This window comes from Ambystoma mexicanum, chromosome 1q (genome assembly GCF_040938575.1).
Source record: "Ambystoma mexicanum isolate Mex_15411 chromosome 1q, UKY_AmexF1_1, whole genome shotgun sequence".
Taxonomy (NCBI): domain Eukaryota; kingdom Metazoa; phylum Chordata; class Amphibia; order Caudata; family Ambystomatidae; genus Ambystoma; species Ambystoma mexicanum.
Window position 1 is genome coordinate 312,105,336 of NC_090922.1, and position 15,625 is coordinate 312,120,960.

Consider the following 15,625-nt stretch of genomic DNA (forward strand, 5'->3'; position numbering starts at 1 on the left):
AGAGAATTGTAATATTTTGTTGTTTTGTTTGTTTGCTTGTAGTGCGTGTCTGTTTGTGTTAAGTACACTATTGATTGTTAACACGTGAATTTGATGGGAAAAAAGTGTACTCCAATCATGGTGAGACATTTTTTTTTGTTTTTCATTTCGTGGATCTTGTGCAACAGCTTTTGGTATTGCATTGAAAGGTAGGTAATTCGTGGAGAACCGGTAATGTACCATACCCATCTTATTTGTAGATTAAAACTTGCAAGGTGAAAAGTTAAGAGTGCGGAGACTGTTTTGCATTTTTTGGAAAAGTGAAGTTTATTGTTGCATTTGAACAAGGCAGTTTGAAGCCTACAGGAAATTTCAGAGGCAAATCAATCTTCCCATTATTGTGAAAACTGAACATAAAGGGCCTGAATCACGGAAAAGTACGAATTTTCTCCCTCAATGTCTGCGCGTCGAGAATGACGCCGCGCGCGCTGGCATGCAGAAGTTACACTACGTGCTCCGCGTATTTCTGGAATGCCTCACGCAAATGAACCGTATATGCAAGTCGTGCCTGATACTCCCCCCGACACCCCCCCACGCAAACCCAAAATAGCCGGAAACAGCTAGATTTGCATGCTCCCCAGACGTGCACACGTGCACCCTGTAAACAGTGTGTGGGGTCCCTCGCAAGCAAGCCTGCACCTCGAAGACCATGCAAAGGGGTCCCACGCAGCGTTCACCGGCACCCCGACAACATGCGTAAGATTTATCGTAACTCAGTTATCACTCGGGAAAATCTGTGTGGGAACTCCCGTAAACTGTTCCTGCACCCCGTTATGCTGCATGTGTGTACTCCTAAATCCGACATGCAAGCTCACCTCCAAAGTTGTGAATCCTCTGAGCAAGTCTGTGCACCTGCTTTCGGGTGGCCAGAGAGCTTGAGGGCTTCGCGTGGGCATTTCACAGGCGAGAGGTTTCACAGTCACATCCATGAATGCACTTTGTCGTGCGCACTTGTGGGCATGCCATGGACTGCCTCCGTGCCACACCCTGTAACACCCACTTTTTGACATGTTGTTCCCCATTTTCCATGTTCCGCCCACAAATCCCCCGCCGGCGTAGGCCTCACCCACGCCCTTCATGGTCTCTCGCGCAAAGCACACAGCCGCTGTCAGAGATGCGCAGAGCATGCTGGTAATCCACGCAAGTCGGCAAAATATCCCGCGCAGTCGATTTGATGAATTGACAGATGGGATTCCACACGCATTTTGTCATGCAAATCCGGTATTTTACACGCAAATAATTCTATGAATCGGGCCCAAAACATTTTCTTAAAAGGTATAACTTTAAACCTTTAAAAAATAAATCAACATGTGTCGTGTTAAAACTGTCAGAAATCTAGATTCACCAATTTGCTGTGCTTTGTAGTATTGGAAAGAAATGAAAAAGACCAGTGATGTACTAAGAAACATTGAATATGCCTGAAACCGCTATTCTCGGTGTTACACAGTGTGAAAGTTGGTGGTTTGTGCTTTGTGAACGCATGGCCTCCACAAATTGAAAACTGAAGTTTGAGCAGTTTGAACTTATATGGGCCCTTTGAGAAACAAAATCAGTGTCATTGCTTGTTGGTATTTGATATTGCTGTAGCGGTTCACATGCTAGCATTATTTTTGAAATAACATGATCTATGTATACCTTGAAAGCAACCATGGTGGACCTCTTTAGAAAGAAAAAGAAACGTGTTGTGTAAAAGTAAATAAGGAAGCATTTTTTATGGATGTATATTTTTTCGATTATTTGATTCTGATTTGCTATTTGAACATTCTTTTCACTGGGCTAGCGTGTTTTTGGTCAGAAGTGCTCCCTTGCTTCCTGGCCCTTCTATATGCCTTGCTCTAAACTCAACATTCCCATACAGACAATGCTTCATTAAATGCCCCCATACGACTAGAGTTGTGTGGCAGCTGGCAGACTGTGAATTAATGGCCTGTTCTACACTCATGTTATCAGACCAGAACAATACTTTTTTGTTATCAAACAAATTGGAACTGGATCAAGACCATTATATTCCATAAACGACACTCTTTCTGCCATGATCTGGGCCATGTAGGGCAGTGTTGAATTCAGCGAGGTCACTCATGGAAGCTGAACTCTCTACACGTCGTTGCATATGACCTTGGAAAAACAGCCCAAGGGTTAAAGCCTGGGTTTTTATCAGACCCAGCTTTATTAACTTATGAGATACTTGCATCTTTTTAGTGGAGTGCGCTCACCTATCTGAAGCTTGAAATCAGCTGTTCTTGTTGAACATATGGGGGCACTGGAGAGATTTGGGTGCAAATAGATTTGGGAGATGGGTCACAGGTCGGTGGACTCTTAGTTATCGGTTAGCTTCCCAAGAGCCTTGACAGAGTTGCAGGGTGATCCAAAACACATTAGCATTCCCCATAATGAAACCAAAGTGTTGCATTCACATATCGAGGGGCCACAGCAGAGTCAGGACAGCTGGCCTCAGGAAGAATGTGACTGCACTCCAGCCCTAGAAGAGGGGACAGCTGAAAGCACTGACCAACAATGAGTCAGACCAGTTCATATAAAGGAATATACACTGGGAGTACTCTATCTGGTAGTGTCCCTGACCCAGAAGAAAGTCACCCAGAAGTGAAACCTGTGGCTGGCAAGCAATTGACATTGTCAGTGTGGTTAATTAGCTTCATTGATCAGAAGTAGCTGAGCTGATTATGGCTGGATCTCCTGTAAATTAAATCAGAATGAAAATTAAAAGTGCAGCCTTTTAATATCCCATCAGCAAGGTCTCATCCCCTCTTATTCATATAGTTTTTATTGTTTGTAGGGAATTGTTGGTCTTGGGGTTGGTACCGCTATGCCTTAGCCTGGAAGATGAGCCACTGCCTTCGAGCAAGGCACTCTGCCAGACTGCAAATAAGTTACATACATGACTGGACTGCCCCTCCCTACCATGCACCTCCGCTCTGACATGCGCAAGAAAGAGGCAAAAGGGTCCAGGTGCTAGGCAGCAACAGCTATTTGACATTGTTCCCACTCTTCTGTTTTGAATGTTTTCGCTCCTGCAGGAGGCAAAGGTTGGTAGGAGCTTGCTCAATTTTTGGAGCTCTTTTGGTGCCTTGCTGATCCCTGTGTTATCACGACAGGTTTAATATACGTGCTTTTCTAACAAATCCTCCAAATAGGTGTGATAACCTCTGCTGTTAACCTTACCTACTATCCTCCGGAAATGGTCAAGACCTATGTGTCAGACAGACCAGGCCATGCCAACTGCTCTGCCATATTACTCAAATAAGTAATTTTATTTGTTTGTATTAAATGTTAAAAACACAAGGGATATACATTTCTATTTTATACACTCAAAGTGATTACATGCAAATAACCCAAGACAGCAATGAAAGGATAGACATAAAAAGTAATAGAAAGAAGGGATAGATAGGGACAAATACTCTTACTATTGTAGAACCTAACAATACAATACAAATTAATTACATTCAGAACATCAAAGTACAATTAGAAAGAATCTCAAAACATAGGAAAACAGACAAAACTTGGGCAAATATATACAATGGTTGGAGATACATATATAGCTAGACACCCCTCCTGACTCAGGGGGAGAGAAATGAATTCAAGATTCTCCCCAACACCTGAACCTATTTGAAAATGTGTTCATTTCTTATATATATATTATTATAGCAGGTTTACCTGTGCTTTGCATGGTAATTCCTACTTCAGTCCTAGTTTGAAGTTTATTCAATGAACGAATATAGATGATGACGTTGCATGGTTGTTTGCCTTACATGAATAACAACGCGTGTTGGTGACCATGGGTCGTTCCATATGGTGAGTTTGATTTTTCTCGGCAGGCCCTTCTGTCTACTACCGTGTTTGAGAATTGTATTTTATGGAGTGTTATGGGGTGTTTCATTTGTACTGGCCGGCACCCTTTGACTACTGCTGTCATTAGTATACTATTATCCCTACACCAATGTTCTTTGTAGGAGCTAATGTGAAAACATTGTCTTTGTTTCTAACTCTGGAGCAAGCCACATAAAGCTGACCCTGAGAAAAGCATGAATCCGTATATCGATTCCAGCTACTTTGAGTTGGAGCATTGAGATTGCGCAGCAACATTATTGATTCACTGATCTACAGCCGAGGTAGCAGCGGCCTCAAAATAAGCGCTGCACATGTTGTGCTGAAGCATGTAAGCTTGAAGTTTTGTACCTGTTCATGTACAGATGAAGCATCTAAGCTTCATACTGTTGAGATGGCATACATTCATCAACTTCTGTGGGCAATGAAGTTCCTGTAATTGGCATGAGAGATTTGCCACGATGTGACAACGTCATTGCGGACACTATTGAAGAGATATGCACCGTTTTCTGTCATCCGCATCACTACAAAAGCACTGTTTCTTGTCAACCGCATGACTTTAAAAGTGAGTGCCACTAATGTCAGCTAGAATGCTTCTCGTGTGGGAAGTTTAGGAACAATGAACTGAACAATGAACTGTGCAAAGAGCCTTATGGCAGGGGTAAGCATTGCAGACCACTTGAAAAAACAATTAGGAAAATGTGTATTTTATACTTTTAACATTGTCTAGACCATCAAACCTACCCGTATGCAAAATTTTAGGTATGTAGCATGTTGGCAAATATGCTGAACATTTTGAACAGACACACACGCACATGTCCACATATGGCAGGGGTAAGCATTGAAGAGCGCTTAAAAAGAAACATATTTGAAAAATGTATATGTTATACTTTCTACATGGTCTACAACATGGAATCTTCCCACATGGCAAATTTCTGGTTTGTAGCATGTTGGGAAGTATGCTGAACATTTCGAACAGACGCGCAAACACATTTTTCTTTTTATATATAGATATATGGTTGACATGTTGAGTTTCCAACGATATGCGAATGATTGTAATACTGCAGCTCTGTGTGGCCTTCAACAGGACAATAACGGTGCTTGCTCTTGAACCCACCAAGGGACACCCTTGGGAATCCACATAGGTCTGCCTTGTGCAAATTGCCCCAGTTTTTATTAGCCACAATCCCCGACAAAGGGTTATATTTGGTGGGGAAAAAAAAACACAATGTTCACTTTGTCTGGTGTTCTGGGTAATAAATTCTGGGCCGCTTCGCGCAAGTCAGACCTCTGCGCATTCCCACAGGTGTCCTCTTTTGGAAAATGCATGGGGTTCCCTGTTTTCCTTGCTGGCTTCGACACCCTAGGGCCAAATCTGTAGGTTGCCCACATGAACAAATTGTGCTGTGGTGAAAGGTTTGGGGTTACTAGCGGGTTACCCCTTTCCTTTTGCGCCCCCGGTAGGTGCACCCACACATGTGAGGTACCATTTTCGTCGGGACACCTGTGGGAACACGAGAAGGTATGACATCTGTTGGTGGCGACGTGTTTCGGTGAGTGCACACAGGGAAATGTATCTGAAATTGGCTGGAAATGCAGACAATTCTCAGATATTTCCCTCTGGCCACTCACCGAAACACACCGCCAACAACACGTGGCCTACCTTCCCGCATCGCCACACGTGTCCCAATGAGAGGCAGACCTCTTGTGTGCAGGTGTGGTACCTGAGTGACAATGGGTACATCTTTTGTATAGTAACTTCTCTGTAGTGCGCTTAGGAAACAGTAAAGTACTGGTAGTAAGCCATTTCACATGCACCTTTCCTCACACTTCCCATACATACCAGACACAATGCAGTTAGACACGCAAGGTGGGATTTAGCACAAGGACAAACCTCCTTGTGTAGCACAAGGTGGTTTGTCCTTGTGAGCAGTGATGCCACGACAAGGCACCCACCGGATCACTGGCCATTCGTATCCCTTTCGTGTCTGCAGTCAGTTGGCATCCATTTCAGCAGTTGCACTTCTACCAAATCACTAGCACCAGAGCAACTGTATCTACACATGAGCATATCTACACACTTATAGCACGTGGACATGTGTGTACAATGCAACTGTGTCTCTAGCAATATCTTAACTATCATTTGGCATCAATTTCATAGCAACTGTGTCTGCATGCAAACTTTATGTGCCGGCAATCACATGTGGACAGTGATAGCAAGTGCATACTGGCTCACTTCGCTACCCTGCCCTACAGGCGCTATCTTCCACACCAGCTTTGAGTATGCCCATAGCAACTATGGGCAAACATTCTTATGTTCCACCGTACCCACACAAAACAGCCATCCTGCAACATGACAATCATTTCGGCAGTGCTGAAAAAGTCCATTCACAGAAATTGCATCTGCATGTTCTTTGTATCTTTACCTAATTCACACACCAATCATATCCAATTCATTCCTACAGAAGACGTGTCACTTACACCACACATAACATTACTCGCAGTAAAATAATAAACAAGGCAGGATCTTACGAGATACGCAAGACACCGCTGCCATATAGTTGGTGTCCAAGTACCACTTTCATGACACTTAGACCTCAAGGGAGGGAGCCAAAGTGGCGTGTATTATTTTGAAAAGACACCCCTTGAGTGGAGGGAACCTGAATAGTGTTCTGGTCTTCCACAACGCACGGCTTGAGTAGAGGGAGCGGGACTGGCCTTTCTTTGCTTGCCAAACCTTAGGTGGAAGGAGCCAGATTTGGGTTCCTGTCCAAAGTACGCCGGAAGCGGATGGGGTTTTCCAGACGTTTTTTTTTGTAAGGCAATCCCGAACAGGAGCAAGCTGCACTCCCATAGGGGAGTGACCCAGAGTGCTCCACCCTTCTTCTCCATGGCCCGCCTCAACTAGAGGCGGTGGAGTGGCATTCCTTTCCAAGATGCGCCTGCTTTGGAAGAAACAAGCATTGTGTTACTTTGCAAGGCACACCACGCGCAGAGGGAGCTAGACTGTCTTTTCCTTATGAGGCAGACCTGAAGTGAAAGGTACCGGGGGGTGATGTCTCTTTCCCAGGCAGGCCTCAAGTGGAGGGGGCAGGACTAGCATTGCTTGCCTAAGCACGCCAAAGGGGAGTAAATCAGAGTGCTGTCCCCACCTACTCCAAGGCACACCTCAAGTGGAGGGAGCTAGAGTGGCATTTCTTTCCAAGATGCGCCTGCTTTGGAAGAAACAAGCATTGCGTTACTTTGCAAGGCACACCACGCGCAGAGGGAGCTAGACTGCCTTTTCCTTATGAGGCAGACCTGAAGTGAAAGGTACCGGGGGGTGATGTCTCTTTCCCAGGCAGGCCTCAAGTGGAGGGGGCAGGACTAGCATTGCTTGCGTAAGCACGCCAAAGGGGAGTAAATCAGAGTGCTGTCCCCACCTACTCCAAGGCACACCTCAAGTGGAGGGAGCTAGAGTGGCATTTCTTTCCAAGATGCGCCTGCTTTGGAAGAAACAAGCATTGCGTTACTTTGCAAGGCACACCACGCGCAGAGGGAGCAAGACTGCCTTTTCCTTATGAGGCAGACCTGAAGTGAAAGGTACCGGGGGGTGATGTCTCTTTCCCAGGCAGGCCTCAAGTGGAGGGAGCAGGACTAGCATTGCTTGCCAAAGCACGCCAAAGGGGAAAGACCCGCATGGCACAACTCAAGTACAGGGACTCATAATGATTACTATTTTGCAGGCACGCCTCCAATGGAAGGAGCCTGATTAGCGTTCCTTTGCAAGTCATGCTTTGAGCTGAGGGATCTGGACCGATGTAAATTTTCTTGGCAGGCCTCAAGGGAAAGCTACGGCTGTGGTTGCCTTTCCAAGGCAGGCCTCAAGTGGAGGAAGCAGGACTAGCAATGCTCATGAATGCACGCTAAATCAAGTGAAGTGAGTTGACATCCTGTTGCTTTTTCATTGAAGGTACACCTCCAGGGCAGGGTGCAAGAGTGCCATTCCTTTACAAGACATGCACGATTTCAGTGGCTAAGGGTCCCTTTCAAGGAATGATGGGCATTTTCGGAAATCAGTCGATCTCCCAATAATTTTCCCTTGTATGATACAAAAGGAAACAAGGCTGAAAAGCAGAGGGCAGGCTGGGAAGGGCATTGGGGACAGTACACCCGAGTGTCCTTCCTCTTTCCTTGTTTTGTACACACCTTACATTTTCGGTACGGTTGTGCCTTCGTGGCAGTGGGAGGAACATAATCACCAAAGTGTCGCTCTTGCAATCTGGCCACATCTTCGACCTCTGGAAAGGAGGGAATTTGTACATGAACATTAGCCAGAGATTGAACAATTTCTAATTCAAAATCCAAAAAGGAGAGCTTGTTTTCTGGAGTAGCTGCACGGTACACCACATAAGCATTGTACGTTGCCATATGCACAATGTGTGTGGCTAACTTTTTGTACCAGAAACGCGACTTGCGTTCAGCGTGGTATGACTCAAGCACTTGGTCATTTTTGTCTACTCCACCCATGTACTTGTTGTAATCCAGAATGCAATTGGGCTTCAACACTTGCTGAGTCTGCCTGCGCAGAGGGACAGCTGAAGTACTTTCATCATGAATAGTACTTAGCATGTACACATCCCTTTTGTCGCAGAATTTCACTGCTAACAATTCATCCTGCCGCAATGCCATACATTGTCCCTTGGCCAACTTCTTACACACAAGTTGTCTGGGGAAGCCTTGGCGGTTACTGCGGATTGTACCGCATGCCAGTGTGCCCACATTGAACAATTCCTTGAACAGTGGAATTCCAGTGTAGAAATTGTCTACATACAAATGATGTCCCTTGTGGAGCCATGGTGTGAGAAGATCCCAAACAATCTTCTCACTTGTCCCTAAATGGGCTGGGCAGCCCGGAGGGTTTAGGGTAGAGTCTTTACCGGTGTAGACTCTCATGCTGCTGACATACCCAGTGGTACTTTCACACAACATGTACATTTTAATCCCATATCATGATCTCTTGCTAGGAATGTATTGCCTGAACACAAGGCGACCTTTGAACAACACCAACGATTCATCAATGGATATGTTCTGGCTAGGAACATACACCTCTGCAAATCGGTGAGTGAAGTGGTCCAGAAATGGCTTCAGTTTGAACAGCCTATCAAAGTTTGGGTCCGTTTTGGGTAATGCTGCCGAGTTGTCATTGAAGTGCAACATACAGTGCAGTGCTTGAAAGCGATTTCTGCTCATTGTAGCTGAAAAAAACGGGCAATAAAGTGGTGCTACAGTAGGCCAGTATATCGCGACAGACGGCTTGTGTCCAATTCCCATGAGCAAAATGAGACCCCAAAACGGTCTCATTTCAACATCGTTGGTGCTCTGGAGTGGGGTTTCAGAGTGGGACCCCTAGACCTCATGAACTGTGCAGCGTATAAATTGGTTTGCTGAACCACATCTGCAATGAACCCATCATCAACAAAAAGGTTGAACAAATCAATAGGCTGAAACCCTTCTGTATTCACTGTGCACCCTGATATACCAGTGAAAGGGGGCACAACAGGCTGAGCCATTGCTGGAGGCACCCAGAGTGACTCTTGAGACATGTCAGGAACTGCCACATTGCGTGGCCGTCTTGCACGTCCTCTCCCCCTTACAGGTCCCCTGCGTGTGGGAAGTTTGCGAAAAGGTGGACGCACTCTTCCTTCCTCTTCATCATCAGATGATGACGATGATGAGTGGGAGGAGGGACTTTGGTCAATGGCCATCTCACTTCCCCAATCACTTCCCTCCTGGCTCTCAGAAGCACTATCTGTTTCAGAATGCATGTACACATCTGTGCCTTGCTCTGCGCAAGACTCCATCACTGCAGCTAATGCCTCCGCACCAGACATTGATCGCCGAGAAGCCATGAGTACCTTCGCTATGGAACCCTTCACTGCCCAAAGACCAGATGAAGACTGAAACAATAAGTATATGTGCTTCTGAAAGTATGGAACGTAGCACAGTAAGTGGTATTCAGTGCCACAAACCTACTCCACACAAGTACACCAAAAGGTCCAGACTTTGCTCACAAACTGTAGCAGCCCTCTGCAATATGACGTACTCCCTGCACGCTACAATAAACGGAGTAGTACTTTGCAAACACTCACGTGAAATGCTAAGGACCAGCTGACTGCTTTCCTACAAGTGGGTAGACAGCTACAACACACCTGCACCTAAAAGAAAGAGAACAAAAAATCTATGGACAATGTACTATTCCGCTAAACTGTACAGAAATACAAGCGCGGGGACGAGGATTTCAGCCACACTACCTATTCAGAAACAGCCAACATGCTTTGCACCATGCCCTCCTCCATGGGATGCTTGTGGATGGGAAATCGAGGTGAGAAACAACCATGCAACGTATTAGTGATTGGGTGAGTTGAAAAGCCATAGGCAATGAAGAAGCAGAAAGGGAAGATAAATAAAGTACACGGCTGGCCCTTCCGGGCAACTGCTGGCACACTTTTGACAAAAACACCTGCTCAGGGGTGTCTATTGTAAGGGGAAAGCTCACAAGGACAAAATTATTGCAAGGCCAAGCAAATTGATGTAGGCTGAAGCAAGTAGTGATGGGTACCTAAGAAATAAGCAGCACAAACATACTGAATGCTTTGACATGCCATGAATGCAAACAATTGCTAGGAAGTGGAAGTCTCACTGCCAACATACCTACTACCATTTTTATTCACTTTTCACATCTTCCAGTGCGTCCATCAGTCACTGGGCAAACCCACCCTAAAATAGCGTCTGGGCAAAATCCATTATGTTTCCAATGAACAGCTCCATGCCTGTTTTGGAAAGGTGCACCCCATCTCTGTGAAACATCACAGCACCTTTGATATTGCCATGGTGAATGGTCCGTATTCTGGTGTTGCCCTCTGTCAGTCTAGTGAACTCGCCATTCAGTTTCCACACCGAGCGGTTGATGGCCCTTCTATTCCCTTGAGTTCTCCAATCCATCCTGGGAATCATCTGGGACCAGGCCACCACAGTGTTTGGAAACCTCTGTGCAATCCATTCAAGGTCTGCCATGAGCTGCTCCCGTACCCCCTTCCGTCCCACAGACGCAAAATCATTTCCTCCCAGGTGAACCACTATAAGGTCAGGGGGGGGGGGGCCTGTCCTTTTGCTTGGGCAGCGATGATGGCTCCTCGGAGCTGGTGAAGGCGCATCCCCCCCACCCCAAACCAATGCACTGCAAGGCCATCCCTTCCAGACCCAGATGTAGGTGGCCCTCGGAAAAGTCGTGCAGCCCTTTGGATATAAGAGTGGCCGAAAATCCACACAACCCTCATCCTCACTAGGAAATGGAAACAGGAAAACCCCCATGATTATGGCTACACATACATTTTACCAAATTACACAACAATTGCGGCAATACATGACTCTTGTAACAATCCCAGACACACACTTCACCCATTCAGAAACCACCTCTCATTTGAGATAACAATTGCCACATTATTTTCAGGGGAAAGAGGTGAAGAAGATAGTATGTCACCTTGTGCCAATAACACAGTTGTGCTAGCGCAATTGTAATCAGTAAAAGTTGTCTGCTCCTGTGGCCCACCGCCTGCACAGCACGGTGGTAAGGTGACTTGCACATGCTACATCGTTACACTTTGGCAGGGTGACTAGTCTCACAGAGGATATGAAGTCCACGGGAAGTGTGCTTTGTACGCTCTCTGAATATAGGTACCCTGACAGAATGTGCCACATTTACCACAAATGGGTGCACCTTCAGACACTTTCAATGTGAGTGTTTCGGCCATAGCTCCAGGACCACTGGTGAACTTGGGGGCACTTCACTACCAAGGAAGGGTGGTGGCCAAGGTCACACCCTTCACCCACCACCACCCTACATCGCTTCCTGGTCAGCACTACAGCTTTCCTCTCCTGGAAGGGATTGGACCCTGCCAGGGCACCCTGCACCCACTGCTGAATTTGGAGGATAAAATATCCACCTGGGGGACGGATGCCCAAGGCCAGTGACACCCCCCGCCCCTCTCTAGCTACCCTGCGTTACAGTTTTCCCCCCTGCAAAACGATGGAGACCCTGACAGGGCACACTGGGACCACTGCTGGAATTGCACCACAGAAATGGTGAACTTTGCAGTGAAAGGAAGGAGCTCTGTAACAAGTGTGCATAGCATGCTCAGAAAAAATGACCATCTATATAACTACTGGAAAAAAAATTGAAAATTTGCTGCTACTTATGTCGGCCAACCTGTCATTAGGAATATTGGAGTTAGAGTTTGAGAGGATACGGTTGTTCTGTGTAGAGAAGGAAGAACTGTTTACCTTAAGAACCGTCCATATATCTTCTCTCCACTAGTACTCCATTCTTTTTTTACTTCTTCTTTGTGACTTTACAACAAAGAAGAACCTATTTTAAAAAATATTTTTTTCTGCTTCTCAAAAAAAGAATAATTGATTGTTTTCTGTTCTTTAAACAAAATTGTGAATTACAACTGTGAGTGTTTTAACAATTTCTGTTATACTTCTTTGTTATTACAACCTTTATGCTCATCAGGATTTTCTTTGTCTAAATAATAAACTTTTCAAATAACTTTCTAGAAATTTGCCCTTTTTGTTTTCAGAGAATTTCATAAAAATGCATGATACCAGAGTTTGGTACTTTTTTGAACAATTTAATCATGTTGATTTTGATACATAGCAGTAAGGGATCTACGGTGTTATTTTGGTCTTTTGTCCCCTCCTTTTCTGCTCATGGGGCAAATCCCCCCCCTCTTTCTTTGTTTTTACTTATGTCGGCCAAACCTTTCCTTCTGCAAAGCAGCCGCCTTCCTCAATGCAAGGCACACCCATCACTGGCCCCCGACCCTCCCCACTACCTTTTCCCAACCTTATCACTGACCATGCAGCCACAATTCTTTCCACCGCAGTAACCCTCTACCCCCACATTACCAAGTAATAAATGTTGTACTTAAATAAGTCAGCAATAGCTTTTCAGTAGCCGCAACTGCAAAGGAAACATAAAAGAATTACATTCAATGCTTTGCCTACCAATAACACATCCAAACTGTCTGGCAACTATCTGTACATTTTTCACTTCCTTCCAACAGTTCCATGACACTTCTCAGTCATCTACCACTACGGAAGGCTAGACTGCACACGGATTGGAAATGGAAATAAGACAAGTGGGCATATGGCATCCTGCAGAAAAAAAATAAAAATAAATAAATCCCGGAAATCTGGCACCAAACCATCACTGTTTGGAAACCTCTGTGCTATCCATTCCAGTTCCTCCATTAGCAGCACATGTATCCCTTCCCCTCCCACAGACGCTAAATCATTTCCTCCCAGGTGCACCACTGTAGGGTGGGGGGGTTGCATCTCCTTTTGCATGGACATCGCTGATGGCTCCTCTGAGCTGGTGAAAGCGCTTCCCCCTAACCCCAAACCAATGCACCAGGAGGGCATCCCTTTGAGAGCCAGATGTGGTTGGCCCTCGGAAAATCGTGCAGCCCTTTGGGTGAAAGAGTAGGCAATTATCTACACAACCCTCATCGTCACTATGATATGGAAACAAGTGAACTCCCATGAATATGGCTATACATACAGTTTACCAACTAGCTGAATGATTGCGTGAACACATGGCTCTTGTAACAATCCCAGACACACACTTCACCCATTCGGACATGCACCTCTCATGTGAATTTACAGTAGGTCATTACGTAATTGGCACTTGTGTTTTAGGGGAAGGAGGTGGGAAAGAGGTGAAGAAGACAATATGTCACCTTGTGCCAATAACAGTTGTGCTGGGGCAATTGTAATCAGTAAAGGTTGTCTGCTCCTGTGGCCTACCGCCTGCACTGCACGGTGGTAAGGTGACTTGCACATGCTACACCATTACACTTTGGCAGGGTGACTAGTCTGACAGAGGATATGACCTGTGCAGCAAGGGTGCTTTGTAACCTCTCCGAATATAGTTACTCTGACAGAATGTGCGCCATTCATTACACATGCATGCAAATTTTGACACTTTGATTGTGAGAAATTGGGGCGCAGCTCCTGAAGTACTGGTGAACTTGGGGCCATTCGACTACCAAGGCAGAGAGGCAGCCAAGGTCACACACATCAACCACCACCACCCTACATCTCTGCCTGGCCAGCACTGCAGCTTTCCCCTCTAGGACGGGATGGGGACCGTGCCGGGGCACCCTGCACCCACTGCTGCTTTTGAGGGACAAAATATCCATCTGGGAGATGGACGCCCAAGGCCAATGACTTCACCCCCCACCCCTCCTGCCCCTCTAGCTACCCTGCGTTACAGCTTTTCCCCCTGCAAAAGGATGGGGAGCCTGGCGGGGCTCACTGGGACGACTGCTGGAAAAGGACCACAGAAATGGTGATTGTTGCAGTAAAAGTAGTGTTCTCTGTATCAAGTACGCGTACCATACTCAGAACAAAATGACCATCTGCATTACTACCGGCAACATTTTTGAAAAGGAGCTGCTACTTATGTCGGCCAATTTTTCCTTTTGCAAAGCCGCCACCTTCCTCAATGCAAGGCACTCCCATCACTGTCCCCCGAACCGCCCTACTACCCTTTCTCACCCATACCACTGACACTGCAGCCACAGTTTCTCCCACCACAGTAACCCTCCACCCGCACATTACCAAGTAATATATGTGGTACTTACATAAGTCAGCAAAAGCTTTTCAGTAGCCGCAACTGCAACGGAAACATAAAAGAATTACATTCAGTGCTTTGCCTACCAATAACACATCCAAACTGTCTGGCATATATCTGTACATTTTTCAGCTCCTTCCACCACATACATGAAACTTCTCAGTCATCTGCCTCCACAGAAGGCTGGACTGCACAGTGATAGCAAACTGGCATAAGACCAATGGGTGTATGGCAACCCCCAGCACACAAAAAAAACATTGCACAGATGGCTAAGTGGCAAACTTCCCTCCCAGGGAAACAGCACTGTTCAGCTGCACTGGGGGGCGTTTTGTCCGCAACCCGGGCAAGTGTGTTCCTGGCCACCCCAATACCTCCCCAGAGCACCCACTTCCTTCACAACACCAACACTACAGGCCCTGTTCACCCCCATCCCAATAGCAATGTGCCCTCCACCCACTATAAAATGTTGGAATAACCAAAATTTCATACGTACATAACAAGGGAGAAGCTTGAACTGCTCAAGACCTGTAAAGGGAATAACAAAACATATATTATCTGTGTCAGCCCACCCAAATACCAGACCACCCATATTGCCCCCCCTGTTGGATTGGCCTGCACGTTTTGGGCACCCCGGCGCCAGACTGGCACACCAATGTGCCCCTCTACGCCAAGGCAGGTATAGTAAACGAAGAACACAATTCAAAATGGCAGGCTGCCCTTTTGCGGGGGCGGAGGGGCCCCCTACACCGCTGTGGAATTTTCTAACGTGAAGGGGGGTGCACCTCTCCACCACCACCCCAATTGGAGGGGCGGCCCATCTCATGTAGCCCTCCCAAGGGGCAGATAAGGGGGGAGGCTGTCCTGCACTCCTCCCTGGGCTCAGGCATCCGTTCCTAGGAGCAGATATCTGGTCCCAGGGAGGGCTGCATGACATGGCACCCACTACATTGTGGGCGGGGGGGGGTTAACGCCCCATTCCATTAGAAACTTTCCCAACCCTTTGGGGTGCCCCACCGCTCCCCCTAAAAAGCGTTCCAACATTTTCACTTTTTTCCTTTGGTAACC